Raw genomic sequence first — 17,659 nt, 5'->3', positions numbered from 1 at the left:
ATACACTGGGTCTTGTGAGGCCAGAGAAGGGGCCACATCAGTGCTGCTGCCATTTCACCCTCTACTTCCATGTGTGCTGGAGCATAGCACTCCCAAGGGTTCACAAGGGGAAGAGGACACCAAAGCCAGAGCCACCACAGTGCAACCCACCTCAGGGGCATTCCCAAATCTCCACCTAGCCAAAACAGTTCCTCAAGGCATTTCTAAATACCTGGGTGAGGCAGGAATTCGTTACAAATTCACAGCTTCCCAAAATTATACCTTTAAAAAAAATACCTTGTGAAGACTAAATACTTCCTTTTACACTAAGCTTATGGGAAAAAAATCTTTGGCTTTTGTCTAATTTCATCATAACACTAGCCACAAAGTCTAAACTGTTCATATTTTAGAAATACTTTTAAAATGTGGAAAACAGGGCCATGAGCATGGCAACACGCACACCTTCTTCTATAATAAATTTCAACATGGATGCTCTTCAGAAAGGGGAGCTGCTGCTGTGGATACACAGTGACTGCAGACTTAGTTTTCAGAAGTGATTTCACATGTCAACTTCTTTATTAACGAGATTATGAATGATGCAAATTTCACAAGTCTAACTTTGATCTAGAAAGTAGGAATGCTTAGATTTAGAATCAAATCTAAAAATGTCCAATTCTATTTGTCTAGTCAAACAATATAAACCAAAAAAAAAAAAAAAAAAAACAAACAATATAAACCATGCACACTAAAGAATTGTATGATTAGCATTTTATAAATGTGAAGTCTGCTTGATGCTTTATTCTAATAGGCAGTGGAATATGCTGATGTTTTCTTAAATTTATTCTAAGAACGCTGAGCCTTTTGCGTAAGGCTGAGGTATGCTAACATAAGAAAAATATAAAAGCCATTAAAATATCAGTTAATAAAAATCACCTGCATAGGGACGCTGGGTGGCTCAGTGGTTGAGCATCTGCCTTCGGCCCAGGCATGATCCTCGGATCCGGACTGAGTCCCTCATCGGGCTCCAGTCCCACATCAGGCTCCCCTTGGGAGTCTCTGCCTATGTCTCTGCCTCTCTGTCTCCCATGAATAAATAAATTTTTTTAAAAAAATCACCTGCATATACCAACTCCCACCGGTTCTCTTTCAAAAGGCACACCATATTTAATGCATGTGGGGGATACAAAATCAAATGAAGTTTATCCTTTAACAGAACACGTTACCCTAGATTGCCCAAAATGTTTAAACTTGTCAAAAGACTTTAACTTTCTCATTGAGGACAAAGAGGAAAAACACTTTAAAATAGTGTATTTGCTGTAATAAGATTCAAAATTCAAACTAATTGGTTCTTGAAATGTTTGATTTTGGTTTGTTTTCCATGTATAACACCTAAACAGGCATGTGGCTGAAAGTGTATAAAACTTATTTTCCTACCTTAAAAAAAAGTCAGCATGTTTTTTCTTTCTAGGAATTACAATAAACATACAATCCGGTTAGTTCCACATAGGATTATGACTATTCCTTCATATTAAAACTTTAGCTAGAAAGCTCTCTCAAATATAACCATGCATTTCCCAGTGTTTAACATTTATTTTTTTTCAGATTATGAAAAATACATGTTTAGGGGCAGAAGATTCTATCAGCAGCCTGTGGGAGTCCCTCGCACACTCATCAACACCACAGACATTCTTTAATATTAGCCTATTAGACAGGTAAAGATACGATAATTTGTTTTAATTTGTACTGTATTTTCTTTTATTATCCTGATTATTTTCCCCTCATATCCAGCCATTCTGAGGATGTAGTTCTCATTTGCATTCTCCCTATGACTAATGATGTGGAGCATCTATATGTGCTTATTTGAATTATGTGTTCACATCCTTCATTCATTTTAATATTGGGTTGCCTTTTACTTTATTGAGTTTTGAGAGTTTTTTATATACAATCTCTAGCAATAAAGAAAAACAGCTTTATAAAATGGTCATATTGACTGCATTTACATTATTTCCTGAAAAACAGCTTCAAAAGCTTTTTTAAAAAAATACTGAAGTACAGCTGACATAGTGTTATATTAGTTTCAAGTGTACAACATAGCGATTTGACAATTCTACACATTATTCAGTGCTCATGATAAATGTCACCTTATGTTATTACAATATTACTTGTACTTTCCACTTCCATGACTTACTTAAATCTGTACCTCTTAATCCCCTTTATCTATTTTACCCCTCCCCCCACCCCCCAAACCCTCTGGCAACCATGCATTTTTTCTCTGTACTTAAGAATCTGATTTTTTAATTTTTGTTTTTTAGATTCCTTTGTAAGTGAAAACATATGGCATTTGACTCTGACTTACTTAGCATAATACCCTCTTGGTCCATCCATGTTGTTACAAATGGCAAGATCTCATCCTTTTCTATGGCTGAAGGGTACTCCACTGTGTGTGTGTGTGTTTGTACACACTATATTGCCTTTATCCATTCATCTATCAATGGTTGCTTAGGTTGCTTCCATACCTTCGCTATTGTAAATAATGCTGCAATAAACATAAGGGTGCATAAATCTTTTCAAATTACTATTTTTGTTTTCTTTGGGTAAATATCCAGTAGTGGAATTACTAGACTATACAGTATTTCTATTTTTAATTTTTTGAGAAACTACCATACTGTTTTCCACAGCAGTTGTACCAATAGTGCACAGGGGTTCCCTTTTCTCCACATCCTCACCAACACTTACTTCTTCTCTTTTTGATCTAGCCATTTTGATTGGTATGAAGTGATCTCCTACTATGGTTTCAATATACATTTCACTGATGATTAATGATGCTAAGCATCTTTCATGTGTCTGTTGGCCATCTGTATGCCTTCTTGGAGAAAATGTCTGTTCCTCTGCCCCATTTTTTAATTGGACTATTTGTGTTTTTTGGTGCTGAGTTATAGAAGTTCTTTATATATTTTGGATTTTAATCCCTTAGTGGATTTATCATTTGCATGTATCTTCTAACCTTTGGGAATTCTTTACATATTCTCTATCAGATATGTGATTTGCAAGTATTTTCTCCCTGCCGATGGCTTTACAGCATCTTTCAAGAAGCAGGAGCTGATTTTTACACAATCCAATTTATCATATTTTTCTTTTATAGATCATGCTTTTGATATATCTAAAATAGTTTTAAAAAATAAAGTAAAATAGCTTTGCCTAAGTCAAAGCTGCAAAGACCTTCTATATTTTCTTCGTTTTACAGTTTTATATTTCACATTTAAGTCTATGATACACGTTGAGTTTAAGTCATGTAAGAAACAGATCAAGGTTCATTTTTTGCATACAGATATCTAATAGTTCCAGCAACACTGTTGAAAAAACTACTTACTCTTTCGCCACTGAATTGCTTTAGTATTTCCTCTGAAAATCAGTTGACCATATATGTATGGATTTATTTATGGACTCTCTTCTATTCCACTGATCTATATGTATGCCTTTTCATTAATATCATAGTCTTGATTATTGTAGCTTTATACTAAGTCCTGAATACTCCATTTACTTTTAATGTTAGACTTTTCCATATTTATTGGTTTTTTATGTAATTTTTTAATGAACTCTTTTTTCATTTGTCTTTAGATTTCCTCATTGATTTGTAAAAGCTCTTTCTACAGTAAGAATAGTAATCATCTATATTACAAATAATTTCCTTGGTTTCCATTATAATTTCTAAAAAATATGTGCACTATATCCATAAACTATTATCATACCTATCACCTTTTCCTTATGATTCCTGTTTAGAAAGGCCAAGATCTTATGAATATTACTGGGGGGGGGGGCTTAATTCTTTATATACAAATCCCTAATTCACCTAGAATTTATGTTGACACATAACATAGATAGGGATATATCATGCCTTCTTCCTTAAATGTTTAATTATTTCCAGTATAATTTATTAATTCCTCCTCTGATGCTTTCTAATAATGAGGAAGTGAAAACTATTTAGAGCCTGTTTTCCCATATCACTTAAAATTACTAAAGAACCATGCTAACACAGTGCTGTCCTTGGGGGCACTGGTCCTTACTCTAAAGGGCTACAAAAGCAGACACTGAATGAATTTTCATAAATATGTGGCATCACTGTTTGCCAGGCACTGTGGTAGGCGCTGAGATGTAATCATAATGAGACCTTAGGGCTTGGCAATGAAGGGAAAACGTCCAGGAGAGATGGCACTACTAACCTTTGTGTCCCTTGCCACAATTCATCTCTGTTCCTTCATTTGCAGAGAAAGTAACAACCATCTGGCTTATAAAAAGATGGCTCCGTCTTACCCTTCATCCAAGATACCCCTGTTAGAGCTGCTTCCATAACAAGTATGTACTTTGCCCTGCCTCCAAGAGCCCATAACCAGTCCACATGGCCTGGACTCCATGTGGTGAACAAACATCCATATTTGGCTTTTTCTCCTCCCTCCTCCTTTTATTGAGAAATAACTGACATACACCTGTATAACTTTAAGGTATACAGAATGATAATTTGGTTTATACATATTGTGAAATGATTACAACAAATTTAGTCAACAACCATTATCTCATATAGATACAATAAAAAGAAAAATTTATCCTTATGATGAGAATTCTTAGGATCTGTTCTCTTAACTCTCCTATATACCATACAACAGCGTTAACTACTGTCATCATGCTGTTCATTACATTTCCCGTATTTATTTATCTTGTAACTGAAAGTTTCTATTTTTTTAATAAATTTATTTTTTATTGGTGTTCAATTTGTCAACATAACACCCAGTGCTCATCCCGTCAAGTGCCCCCCTCAGTACCCGCCACCCAGTCACCCCCACCTGCCCGCCCACCTCCCCTAGTTTGTTTCCCAGAGTTAGCAGTCTCTCATGTTCTGTCTCCCTTTCTGATATTTCCCACTTATTTTTTCTCCTTTCCCCTTAATTCCCTTTCACTATTTTTTATATTCCCCAAATGAATGAGAACATATAATATTTGCCCTTCTCCGATTAACTTATTTCACTCAGCATAATACCCTCCAGTTCCATCCACGTCGAAGCAAATGGTGGGTATTCGTCGTTTCTAATGGCTGAGTAATATTCCATTATATACATAGACCACATCTTCTTTATCCATTCATCTTTCAATGGACACCGAGGCTCCTTCCACAGTTTGGCTATTGTGGACATTGCTGCTAGAAACATCGGGGTGCAGGTGTCCCGGCGTTTCATTGCATCTGTATCTTTGGGGTAAATCCCCAGCAGTGCAATTGCTGGGTCGTAGGGTAGGTCTATTTTTAACTCTTTGAGGAACCTCCACACAGTTTTCCAGAGTGGCTGCACCAGTTCACATTCCCACCAACAGTGCAAAGTTTGTATTTTTTGAACACCTTACTCCAATTCCCCCTTCCCCCATCCCTCACCTCTGATAACCACAAATCTGACCTCTTTTTCTGACTATGCTGTTTGTTTTGGTTTGGTTTTAGACTCCACATATGAATAAGATCATACAATATTTATCTTTCTGCCTTATTCCACTTAGCATAATACCTTCATGGTCCATATTGTCACAAGTGGTAGGATTCCTAATTTTTATAGGTGAATAATATCCTATTGTTTGTGTGTGTGTGTGTGTGTGTGTGTGTATATGTATATATACACACACACACACACACACACACAACTTCTTCATTCATTTATCCACTGATGGACACTAACAGTTGTTTCAATGTTTCAATGTCTTGGCTACTGTAAATAATGCTGTTCTGAACATGGAGGTGTAGGTATCTTTTTGAATTAGTATTTTTCCTTTCATTGGATGTATTCCTAGTTTACATTCTAACTAACAGGGCACAGGGGTTCCCTTTTTCTCCATATCCACGCCAGCATTTGTGATAACAAATGTCTTTTTGATGATGGCCTTTCTAACAGGTATAAGGGGTATCTCCTTATATTGTGGTGTTAATTTGTATTTCTCAAATGATTAGTGACGCTGAACATCTTTTCATGTACATCTTCTCTGGAAAAACGTCTATTTAGGTTCTTTACCCATTTTTAATTAGATTATTTGGTTTTGCCACTACTGAGTTGTAGGAGTTCTTTATACATTTTGGATATTAATTACTTATCAGATACATGGTTTGCAAATATTTCTTCCCATTCCATAGGTTGTTTTTCACTTTGTTGATTTCTTTTCCTGTGCAGAAGCTTTTTTCTTTGATGTAGTCCCAGTTGTTTTTTATTTTATTGCTTGTCCTTTAGGTGTCATATCCAAAGAAATCATTACCAAGACCCATGTCAAGGTTTTTCCTGTTTTCTTCTAAGAGTTTCATGGCTTCAGGTCTTACATTAAGTTTTTAATCCATTTCAAGTTAATTTTTGTGAGTGGTGTAGGAGGGGTCAAGTTTCATTCTTCTACATGTGAACATCCAATTTTCTTCAATTTATTGAAGACAGTATCTTCTCTTCAATGAGGATTCCAGGCTCCCTTATCAAATATTAGTGAATGTAAATGCTTGAGTTTTTTTCTGGGCTCTTGATCCTGTTCCATTGGTCCATTTGTCTGTTTTTATGCCCAAACCACTCTTCTACAGGACTAGAGCTTTATAGCAGAGCTTGAAATCAGAAAGTATGCTTCCTGCTTTCTTCTTTCTCAGGATGGCTTTGGCTATTTTGGGTCTACTGTGGTTCCATATAAATTTTAGGAATGCTTTTTGCTATTTCTGTTAAAAAAAAATCTTTGGAATCTTGATAGAAATGGCAAGGAATCTACAGATGGCTTTTGGTAATATTGACGTTTTAACAATATTAAATTCTTCCAATCCATGAACACAGGCTTCTTTCCATTTATTTATTTATTTGTTGTACCTTTGATATCTTTCACCAATGTCTTATAGTTTTCAAAGTAGAGCTCGCTTTCAAAATAGATAGGCTATATGTTTCTAAGACTTTTTCCATTTCTTTTAGGTTGTCTAGTTTGTCAGCATATAGCTGTTCTAGTATATTGTGTTTCCATTTTCCTATGTCTTGAGAAACTTTCACTTCCCCTTTAATTTCTTCTTTGATCCACTGATTGTTCAGGAATATCATGTTTTTGAGTTTTCAGTTATGATTTCATTGTTCTTTCTCATCTTTGCTATCAGTGGGCCAACCTCTAAAAAGTCCCTAATGTTACCTACTTATGGGAAGGCTCAAAATACTAATTTACTGAACTTGCTAGAATTTTATGTAAAATTAACTAAATAAGGATCCAAGTGAGACCCTGAATGAAAACTACAAACAAAATACATGAACTTTTACATGGGCTTAGGACAGCCCATTTCAGCATTCCAGGAGCATTTGCTTGCTTCATGGTGCTCTGCTATGGAACAACTCAAGAACTCATCTAAAGAAAGTGATCAATAAATATTTCTCTAAGAGGCACTGATAGCTAAGGATGCTGAAATTTGTTGCTCTTACATGAAGTAACTCAAGAATGAAGCCTTAGAAAACTTCGTCAACATGGAAAGCCATCCCCTTTCATCTCCTGACACCAGCCAGAAGGGTCAAAAGTCAGAAACAGAACACAACTTCTCTAACTACTTTTGCCTCGGTTTACTAATGAATTCATTTTGATACCGAAGCTGGACAGTAAATCCAAAAATTTTTTATCAAGCTTTTTATTGACAACTTGATAATATGGCTATCCTTGGACAGATAACAACATATCCTACCCACAAACTGATGACTGAGAACAAAATTAGGATTAATCTAAAACCACCAGGATGTAATATATTTAGCAGACTGAAGATCGTGCTGTCACAACCAGAAACAAAATGATAACTTGCTGAAACCTTGTTTTCAGGGCTTTGGAAGCAAAAGAAATAAATGAACTAAAATACCAGAATAGGGATGAGCCCTTTCTAAGAGCTAGGCAGAAATCCAAACAAGAATCATGTGACCTTGGGACTTTCAATGGATCACAAAAGTTCCTAAAAAGATTAAACAAAATCAACTTATACTATACCTAAAAGAAAATTTTCTGTATGTCAACTTTTTAGAAACCTGAAAAATAGGTAAATTTAGGAAAAATATCACTAATCTGAAGCAAGAATATAAACTTGTAGTGGACTGATATTTAAAATCTCATCTATCGGGGCACCTGAGTGGCTCAGTGGTTGAGCCTCTGCCTTTGGCTCAGGTAGTAATCCAGGGGTCCTGGGATCCAGTCCAGCATCAGGCTCCCCACAGGGAGCCTGCTTCTCTGCCTCTCTCTGTCTCTCTCATGAATGAATAAATAAAATCCTTAAAAATATATAAAAAATAAAAATAAATACAATTTTTGTATCAACCAATTGGTATTTTATACATTAGTTTCCTAAGAATTTGTTAAGCCAGTTTCAGTCCTCTAGAAACTACTTACCACTGAGTACAAAACTGAGAATCACACCTTGGAAGATGGGGATCACACCATCTGAGAAGCTTCCTTGCCATCTACTGAAGCTCCTAATTCATGTTAAGTCTCTTTAAACTGTAACAAGGACCTCCTAATGTCAGTGAATAGTCAATACATACAAACTGTTAATAACACAAAATGGGCTTACAAAAAAAAATCCACATATCAAACACACCAAATATCTACAAATTAATTCTCTCTTTTTTTTTAAGATTTTATTATTTACTTGACAGAGAAAGAGCACAATCAAGGGGAGTGGGAGAGGATGAAGCAGGCCGAATTACACTTTGCAAACACCGAACAGGGAACCCAATGCGGGGCTCAAACCCAGGATGCTGGGATCACAACCCAAGCCAAAGGCAGACACCTAATCAATTTAGCCACTTAGGCGCCCCTAATTCTCTGACTTTAAAAAACAAAAAACAAAAACATACCATATCCCCAATGACTTGATCTTCCTTTTGGAAGAAGCCCTGTCTAGAAGCTTACTTTTAATTTTCTATTACAAACTTCCAAGTTATAACTAGGAAATTTAAAACACAGTAAGGAAAATAAGAGATCTAAATAAGAGATCTAAATGTATAAAACAAAAAGTCAAGTAGCCAAAGGCACAAAAATAAGGACACTATTCTTCACCTATAATTTATGCTCCAAAACTTATTTCAAAACTGCCCATGTTCATCCTTCCTCTCAAAGTTGTGGGCACACTTTCTACTCAGCCCAGCAAGCCTGCAAGATCAGATCCAAAAAAGGGGCTTCAGAGTGGTCATATGTTATAACATGCCTGAAACTGCAGCTCTGCCTCTCCATGAAGAGAGGAACCACGGCTTCCATCAGACTCACAGTGAGTCCAGGACACATTAATATTTATCCAGAAAGCAGTGAAAAGGAGCGCCAATGTGAGCAAGGACATCAGGAGGGACCATGGGGTCAAAATTACACTTTGCAAACAAGTTTAAAAGAATGTACATTTTCATTTCTTTAGTTCATCTCTGCAATATTTACTCATTTAAACAAACATTAAGACCTTGTGGTGTTTACCAGGTGATAGGGATGGGACTTAGATAAATACATAAACACACAGTTCTTTCTCTCAAAGACCTTACTATTGAGCAAGGGGCACAAGTGAGCCAACTGAAATGAGCAAGATCTGGTGTCATCCCATCCAATTCCAAAGGGAAAAGGCCATCAGGGCATGTGTCCCTTACATCATCCTGTTTTCAGCCATCTACAACCCCTCCCTTATTTCTATCTAGTATACCTACTCTGTGCCTGGCTGAATCCTAGGTGCAATTTAGATGTATCTACAAAGAGCATCTCACTCCACAAAGTCTTGTTCTCCTATTCACTGGACAGTGCCACAGATGCTGAGGTCCTACAATGTTTTCCCTAGGTTCCAAGGTTTAAGATAATTAAATTAAAATTTTATAATATTAAATTAGGCACTGCTCTACACTATACTAGATATGATTTTAAAGACATCACTGTAATGCTAATCAATAAAAACTAGGTAAGATAAGTCAATGCTTTTCAAAGAAAAAGTAGGTTAGATAGAAAATGGGTTATAAAGAATGACTGGAAGAAGACATTTAAAAACAGCAAAGACATGTATTTGGAACCACAGTTGGAAGGAAGTACCAGTTCCATAGTACATCTCTGCTAATTAGCTTGGCTTAGCTCTATGGTGCCCTGTTCTATGTCTGCTCTCCATCTTTCTCCACCAAAGTCTGTATCAACATGTGAGGATCTGACTGAGAGAAGCCACAGCCCTTGAAAGAAAAAAAACACACTACTATGTATGTTAATGTGCCCGTGAAAGCATTTCCCAGGCAGCTGCTCCGGGAGTCATGACAACTCCAGGACCACACAGGCAACTTCCCGACGTGGAGGGACAGTTTCCCCAGAAACGGAGACATGTCACTAACAAGTCCCAACAGGCCATCTCAGGGCAAGAACAAGAGCGCAATTGAGAACAGCACCTGTATATCAATACAGTTTTCATCAGTTCTTAAAAACACTACAATGACTTTGCTCAACATTTGAGTTGTTTGTCCAGCAATGTATATTGTGACTAACAAGATTCCAAGTTTATTGTGTTGAAAGTTTGTGCTAACTACTGATTTTTTGTTTTGCAAACTAGTCTTTCTTCAACAGGTTTACGCTTCTGCACACACACACACACACATACACACACACCCCAAACAGATCTGATGTTTTCAACTCCCTAAAGGTTTCCTGTGCTATAACCTGAATAGAAGTAGATTCAGTTTCTGTATTTCTGTGTTAAGACGGCTATTTTAAGTGTTTTATAAAGTTCTTCTAAAGTTCCAAGAAACCAACCAGTTACCAAATAAATATTTTCATTTGTTTTTATCTAACTTTAATTTTAAAAAAAAGAAATCGCTACTTTAGAAGCTAACCTATTTCCTACATTCTGAAAGTTAAATACAACAACAAACGTGTGAGAAAAACACAAGAGCAAAGTTCTTGGGCCTGCCCCACCCTCCTGGTTCTTTCACAGCAGCCAACATTTCAGAAACTCCCCTGAGGACAAATTTCCAAACACAAAGCAAGCACCTTGAAAGGAAAATGAGACCATGATCTTTAAATACCCTTTGGCACCGCAGAAACCTGATATAGTGTGACCACCCCCAAAAGGGTCACTGACAGTTGTATCTGATTGAAGACTGACTTTGTGTCTGGTGTTGAGCTAAGTACTTCCATGTTGTCATTCATCGAACTCCTTCAACAATCCTAAAGGCAGGAACTATTACTATCCTCATTTCAGATGGAGGTAACAGAGACCACAGAAGTGAGTCACGTGGGGAAGATGCGGCGCTGAGGCCCTCCACCTCTGGAGGAGAGGGCTGGGCCTGGCCAAGAGGGTCGCAGTGGGCAAGAGTGGCCTAAGCAGAGGGAAGGGGACAGAAGAGCCCAGAGACATGACTGGATATGGAATGTGACTAACATCAAGAAGGTAGTGCTGTTAGAGCTGAGCAAGCAACTGAAAAAAGACTGGGAGGAAAAAGTGAGCGAGGAAATAAGGAAGCCAATCTTGAGGGCCATGCTGGCCTCTGTGAGGACTCGGGTGTTGACAGGTGAAGGAAATGTAAGTCTTTAAAGTGTTCTGAGCAGAGGAGAGATATGCATATAAATTTTAAAAGGAACTGATAAGCGTATTTTTCTCTTAAGAGTGGTGACTATCTAAAATTGCCACCTCCTAAGGAATTCCCCCTCTCTTCCAGCTGTTCCACAGGATAATTCCTTACCTACTCTTGCCCAAAGCCCCAGGACTTCCTGTCATCTGCAACTGTCAATATCTGAAAACAAGCAGCATGGTACAAATGACAGGAAACCTGCCTCTAAACTCACTTCCTTATCTTCTTTCAAAAATGCACAGTTATGTCAGTCAGCCCAATTTCCACTTCCTCACATGAAGTACCAAAGACTCAGAGCTTGGGCGCTAATCTGAAAGTATATGAATAGTAACTTCCAGTTTTTATTCTAGTGGAACCTAGGTAAATCAGTCCTGTACATCTTTGTCTTTCCACACAGGCTTTGAGAGGACAAACCCAAGTCTAGTGAGCGGCAGCAAAACCCCTTAGAAAAGTGTGAAGGTGCTATAAATCTTCTGAAGAAAATGGTTTTGGGGGCACCTGGGTGGCTCAGTTAGGCACCTGCCTTCAGCTCAGGTCATGATCTCAGGGTCCTGTGATCGAGACCCACACTGGGGTCCCTGTTCAGCAGAAAGTCTGCTTCTCCTTCTCACTACCACCAACCCCACTTGTAATCATCCTCCCTCTCTAATAAAGAAAAAAAGAAAGAGAAAGAGAGAGAGAGAGAGAGAGAGAGAGAAAGAAAATAAATTATTTTGAATGAGGCGGTAAGGCAACCTTCTGACCTGCACAAGGCCACGGGACACCCTGACAAACAGCTCCAGGCATGGCAGTGGAAAGCAAATAAGCAGGATAGTCTCCAGGCTCCTAACAGGAAAAGCAAGGAGTGTCTGTCTAGAGTGAAGTTCCAGGTGTTGGAATAACATCAGAAAAAATTTCCTAAGGATCTAAAATTTGGTTTTCACTTACTTATCCCTAAATAAACACAGGGTGTGATTAAAATAGGGGAGAGGAAGTGGAGAGAAATTTAAGCTCAATTATTAACATCAAAAAAGGGTCTATGTTCTTTTTCAATTTTTGAAACTAAAGAGGTTTAAGCATTTTCATCTGAACATTTATTCTTTAAAGAATATTATAAAATGTAAGGAATCTATTTTTCACTAAATAACCAAAATCATTTGATTCTAGGATTTTAAATCACAGGTAGGCAAGGCTGAATGCACATCAGAATCTCACAGAAGCTTTTGGACGAGGGCCTTGCCCAAGACTATCTAAATCACAATATCTTAGGTAAGGCCCAGGCCAGGTTTTTTTTTTTTTTTTTTTTTTTTAAATCTGCTCCAGATGAAACTTATAGGTGGTAAGTAAAGAACCATCAATTTAGATCTTTTTTTTTTTTTTAATTTTTATTTATGATAGTCACAGAGAGAGAGAGGCAGAGACACAGGCAGAGGGAGAAGCAGGCTCCATGCACCGGGAGCCCGACATGGGATTCGATCCCAGGTCTCCAGGATCGCGCCCTGGGCCAAAGGCAGGCGCCAAACCGCTGCGCCACCCAGGGATCCCCCCTTTTTTTTTTTTTAATATTTTATTTATTTATTCATGAGAGGCACAGAGAGAGAGAGGCAAAGACACAGGCAGAGAGAGAGAAGCAGGCTCCATGCAGGTAGCCCGACACGGGACTCAATCCCTGGTCTCCAGGATCACACCCTGGGCCAAAGGCAGGCGCCAAACAGCTGAGCCACCCAGGCATCCCCATCAATTTAGATCTTTACCATACCACCAGTAGAGTAAATTATACTTTTCAAAGTAGTGTCAACATATATTTCATTTGATCTGAATCTTAAAACACAGTGAGAACCATAAGCATCAGAGCTAAAAATGTAGGAGGGAAAACATTAAAAGCACATAAGGCATTTTTATCTCATTTTTCAGGTCTCTCACTTAAAAAAATCAATGGTTGAGTTAGCCTAAGAAACCCATTTGTATGGCACCTATAGCTTACCCATAACATTTCATGGTCAAGAATCTTTATTACAAATATTAATTCTATAGTAGTTTATTTATAAAACTCAAAAGATTTTACTCAAAGCACAGAACTTTTGCTGTTTCCTAAATATATAATTACACAACATTCACACTGTAAAGCCAGTACATTGTGCATACAGAGCTAATACCATGAAATGCTTCTGTTTACACAGGGTTCAGGCCAGATCAATTTTTAACTGATTTCTGAAATAACTGGCATTTCTCACAATGTGAGATTCTTCCTTTTGGTTTTATATGACAAGTGATGATGTCACACTCTGTAAAAGGTATCTTTCAGAGTATGTGACCATGCACTTGGCAGCTAGATTGTGGAAGGTCCGTGCCACATGTTTTTGGACACGTTTTTCAGTTCTGTACACTTGGATGCCACATGTGTTTGCCTGGGCTACGGATGCAGTGCAGCTCATGTTAGACACGTACCATGCAGGCAGGTGTTATGTTTACCTTTTTAAATAAAGCAAACAAGATAATACTTTAAGCAGACCAAACTTCCTTATGCACAAAAAAAAAGGCTTAAAAATATATAACCCAACCCCCAACTTGGACCTAAAACTATGACACAAGCCAAGGTCTTTTAATCTAGAACCCATCAGGACCCACAGTCTGAATGGCAAACTGTGGAAGAGTAAATAATATAAAATTAACCAGAACCTGACTCTGGGAAGAGAAGGTTCAAGTCAGAAAACACAGTAACATTACTAAGACATCTGCCTCTAATAAATGGTAACTTTGAGCAGGGAAATAAAGCTGTACCCACAGAGATTTGGAGAAAACTGCAGAAACAAGCACATTAATAGATTTTCTGGGAAAAATTGGAAACAAAAGCAAGGAGTTATCAATTCATAAGAAACTGTAATAGCAAATTTAGATAAACCAAAGAGAATTTCTGATTTATGTCCTTTTGGACTATTTTACAAATGTATTATGGCCGAGGTTGCACAATCTGTACAAGAAGGAGTAATCCTTTTAAAAGTTTTCAAAGAGAAAATATTTAAACATATTATACACATAATACTACAATCACAGTTCTGGTGGCTGCCTATTTCCTACATTCCCTAAGAGACTCCTTTGTAAGAGGAAGCATGCTGAGATATTTCTTCATCATGCTAAAGCAGAGCAAGGAACGGACTGCCTTAAGGAATTCAATGTGGCTTCTAGTTAAACCACAACTCTTGGGTTGAATATGCCAAGATTTCCAAAAACTGGCAAATTACACAAACTATAAGTTACACACAAATTAACAATAAAAAATGTCTCAATTTATGTTTTACTAATCTACTTTTTCACAAGACAAGGCAATGCCTTTCAGATAGACCAGCTAGTCATTTTTAAATTCATACTGTATTTTGAGATGCTCTTCACATGTAGTAGTTAGGTCAAATAATGGAATAAAGATGCTTAAGAACACAATTTTAAGATATGTCCACATTCTTCAACAGCTCTTAAAGCATTACTGAACCAGAAAAAAGTATTTAAGTAATAAAAGCAAATTATAAATCTATAACTAAAAGGAAAATAAAAGCAAACTACATTTAGTTCTTGTTTGGAGGGCAGAAGGAATGATATGGATATTAACTCTGAGTATTAAGGGAAGACACTAGTGCATCCTATAACAAAATGACAAAATAGAATCCACGGCAACAATGCACAGTCTCATATTGATAAAAGGTATAGCACATCATGTTAAATAAAAGTGTATATACCTCAGCTTAAAATAACATATAATAAGCAAAAGTTGATTAAAATACAAAATTCATATTAGAGTAGAAAATTAACATAATTCCCTTAGAAAATAACATCAGAATGAAAACATGACACAAAGGAACAAAATACATAATTAACAACCTTAATTATGTATATGTATAAAAACTTTGTACATGCTTTAAATACAAATATTTTAAGGGAATAGTCACCAAAAATCACTACATATTAAACCACCCAGAAAATCTAAAAACACTTTCCAAAACAAAAACCAGATTATAGTGTACATTACTGACTGAAATGTACTAAAATTAGAAGTTAAAAACCAAATAGGAAAAATCAATCTATCCAGTTTTAATTTAAAAAGAAAAAAAGAACCTTGGAGTTAAACAAGAAACAAAACAGTAAAGATAAATTTCAGCAATGATAGCAGAGTGAAATCCCCAGGATGTTACCAGAGATTGCAGGAGAGGGCAACATACAGCTTTAAATACTGGAAATCATAACAATAAAGAAAAAAGCTTTCAATTCAAGACGGTAAAAAAAAAGAAAAGGGAAACTGAAGGATCCTGGAAAAAATTAGTAACAATGAAAGAAAAAATAATGACATAGAGAATAGAAGTGCAGTTAATCCATAAAATCAAAGTCTGATTCTTTGAAAATAATAGACAATCCTGAACCAAGTGTCAATGTTAGGGATTAGTGCACTCTAAGACACATAAAATTGAACCAAAGTTCCCTAATTCAGCAACATCTGATAATTTAGTAATAGATCAGTATTAATCCTTGTCCCTACTAATGCTACTACATATTTGTGAAAAATCACTGACTGATTCTGGCATAATAAATTAACACTACATTAGCACAAAGACTACTGTCCACTTGTTTTTTAAAGGAATTCTGTATTTATCTCAACTACACAATTACACAAAATTGAAAGAAATACAGAGTTACCCATAAACTCCACCCAATTCATACTTTACCAACCATTTATCGAACTGGTAAGCATCCTTCCAGACACTTTCCTTTTCCCTTTTTAAAAGTGTTATTAGGCAATATTTGTAAGGGAAAAAAAGAACGTTAGAGTGCATACCTATGTACCTACCACCCAAGTCAGGAAATAAATAACACTAATACAAATGAAACCCTCCCTCTAGATATGCCTGCCCTTCTGAAGTAACTATTTTGACCTCATGCATTCTTCAGTACTTTACTACATGTCCATTTACCCCTAAACAATATAACACTGTTTATTTGTTTCAAACTTTTATATAAGTGTTTAATACTATAAGTACTCTCTTACCAATTTCCTTTTCTTAAACATTCTGTTTGTGAACTCCAGCCATGATGACATACAAAGTTCATTAATTTTCACCAATTTCATTGTATGAATATCAAACAAGTATTCCCCTACTGATGAATACACAATAATGCTGTTAAAAACATTCTTTTGAGTGACGCCTGGGTGGCTCAGCAGTTGGGCATCTGCTTTCGGCGCCGGGGGGAATCCTGGAGACCCAGGATTGAGTCCCACATTGGGCTCCTTGCATGGAGCCTGCTTCTCCCTCTGCCTGTGTCTCTACCCCCGCCCCCCCTGTGTGTCTCATGAGTAAATAAATAAAATCTTAAAAAAAAAATTCTTTGAGGGAAGCCTGGGTGGCTCAGTGGTTGAGCATCCACCTTTGGCTCAGGTCATGATCCCAGTGTCCTGTGATCAAGTCCTGCATCGGGTTCCCCACAGGGGGCCTGCTTCTCCCTCTGCCTCTCTCTCTCTCTCATGAATAAACAAAATCTTAAAAAAAAATTATTTGAAAATCTGTGTACATGAGTGAGAGCATCTCTAGGGTGTGTACACAGGAAGAGAACTGCTGGGTCTCAGGGTTGTGTAAATCTTTAACTTTAGTAGACACTGACAAACTGTCTTCTGTATACTACAAGAGTTCCCGATGATCTATAGTCTTTTTTTTTTTATTTTTATTTATTTATGATAGTCACACAGAGAGAGAGAGAGAGAGGCAGAGACATAGGCAGAGGGAGAAGCGGGCTCCATGCACCGGGAGCCCGATGTGGGATTCAATCCCTGGTCTCCAGGATCGCACCCTGGGCCAAAGGCAGGCGCCAAACCGCTGCACCACCCAGGGATCCCCCCGATGATCTATATAGTCTTACCTACACTTGGATTTGTCTGACTTTAGTTCTTCCCAACGTGAAAAGTATGAAACAGTATCTGATCTTGGTTTTATCTACCCTGATTATTAGTGAAGTCGAACATCATTTTCACCTTCAGACATTTGTTTCCTCTTCTGTTAATTCTTGGCTTCCTTTTCTGATTAGACCTGCTCCACTCATCAAAAATCTCTGACTCAAATATTCTAATGAAATGT

The 17,659-nt window shown here is 37.1% G+C and overlaps 1 protein-coding gene across 6 annotated transcripts in view; it reads right to left on the bottom strand.

The window, feature by feature from the left end:
* The window catches only part of SNRK (SNF related kinase), a 57,888-nt gene that overhangs the window by 21,796 nt on the left and 18,433 nt on the right, over positions 1-17,659 (bottom strand). Inside the window, exon 2 of one of the 6 annotated variants that reach the window (XM_077865992.1) lies at positions 1,414-1,443. The exons of the other annotated variants lie outside the window; for them this stretch is intronic. The gene's annotated coding sequence lies outside the window, so the exon portion shown is untranslated. The remainder of the gene's footprint in view (positions 1-1,413; positions 1,444-17,659) is intronic. 6 annotated transcript variants of the gene reach the window in all.

This window comes from Canis aureus, chromosome 22 (genome assembly GCF_053574225.1).
Source record: "Canis aureus isolate CA01 chromosome 22, VMU_Caureus_v.1.0, whole genome shotgun sequence".
Classification (NCBI taxonomy): Eukaryota; Metazoa; Chordata; class Mammalia; order Carnivora; family Canidae; genus Canis; species Canis aureus.
This window is presented reverse-complemented; position numbering and strand designations above follow the sequence as displayed.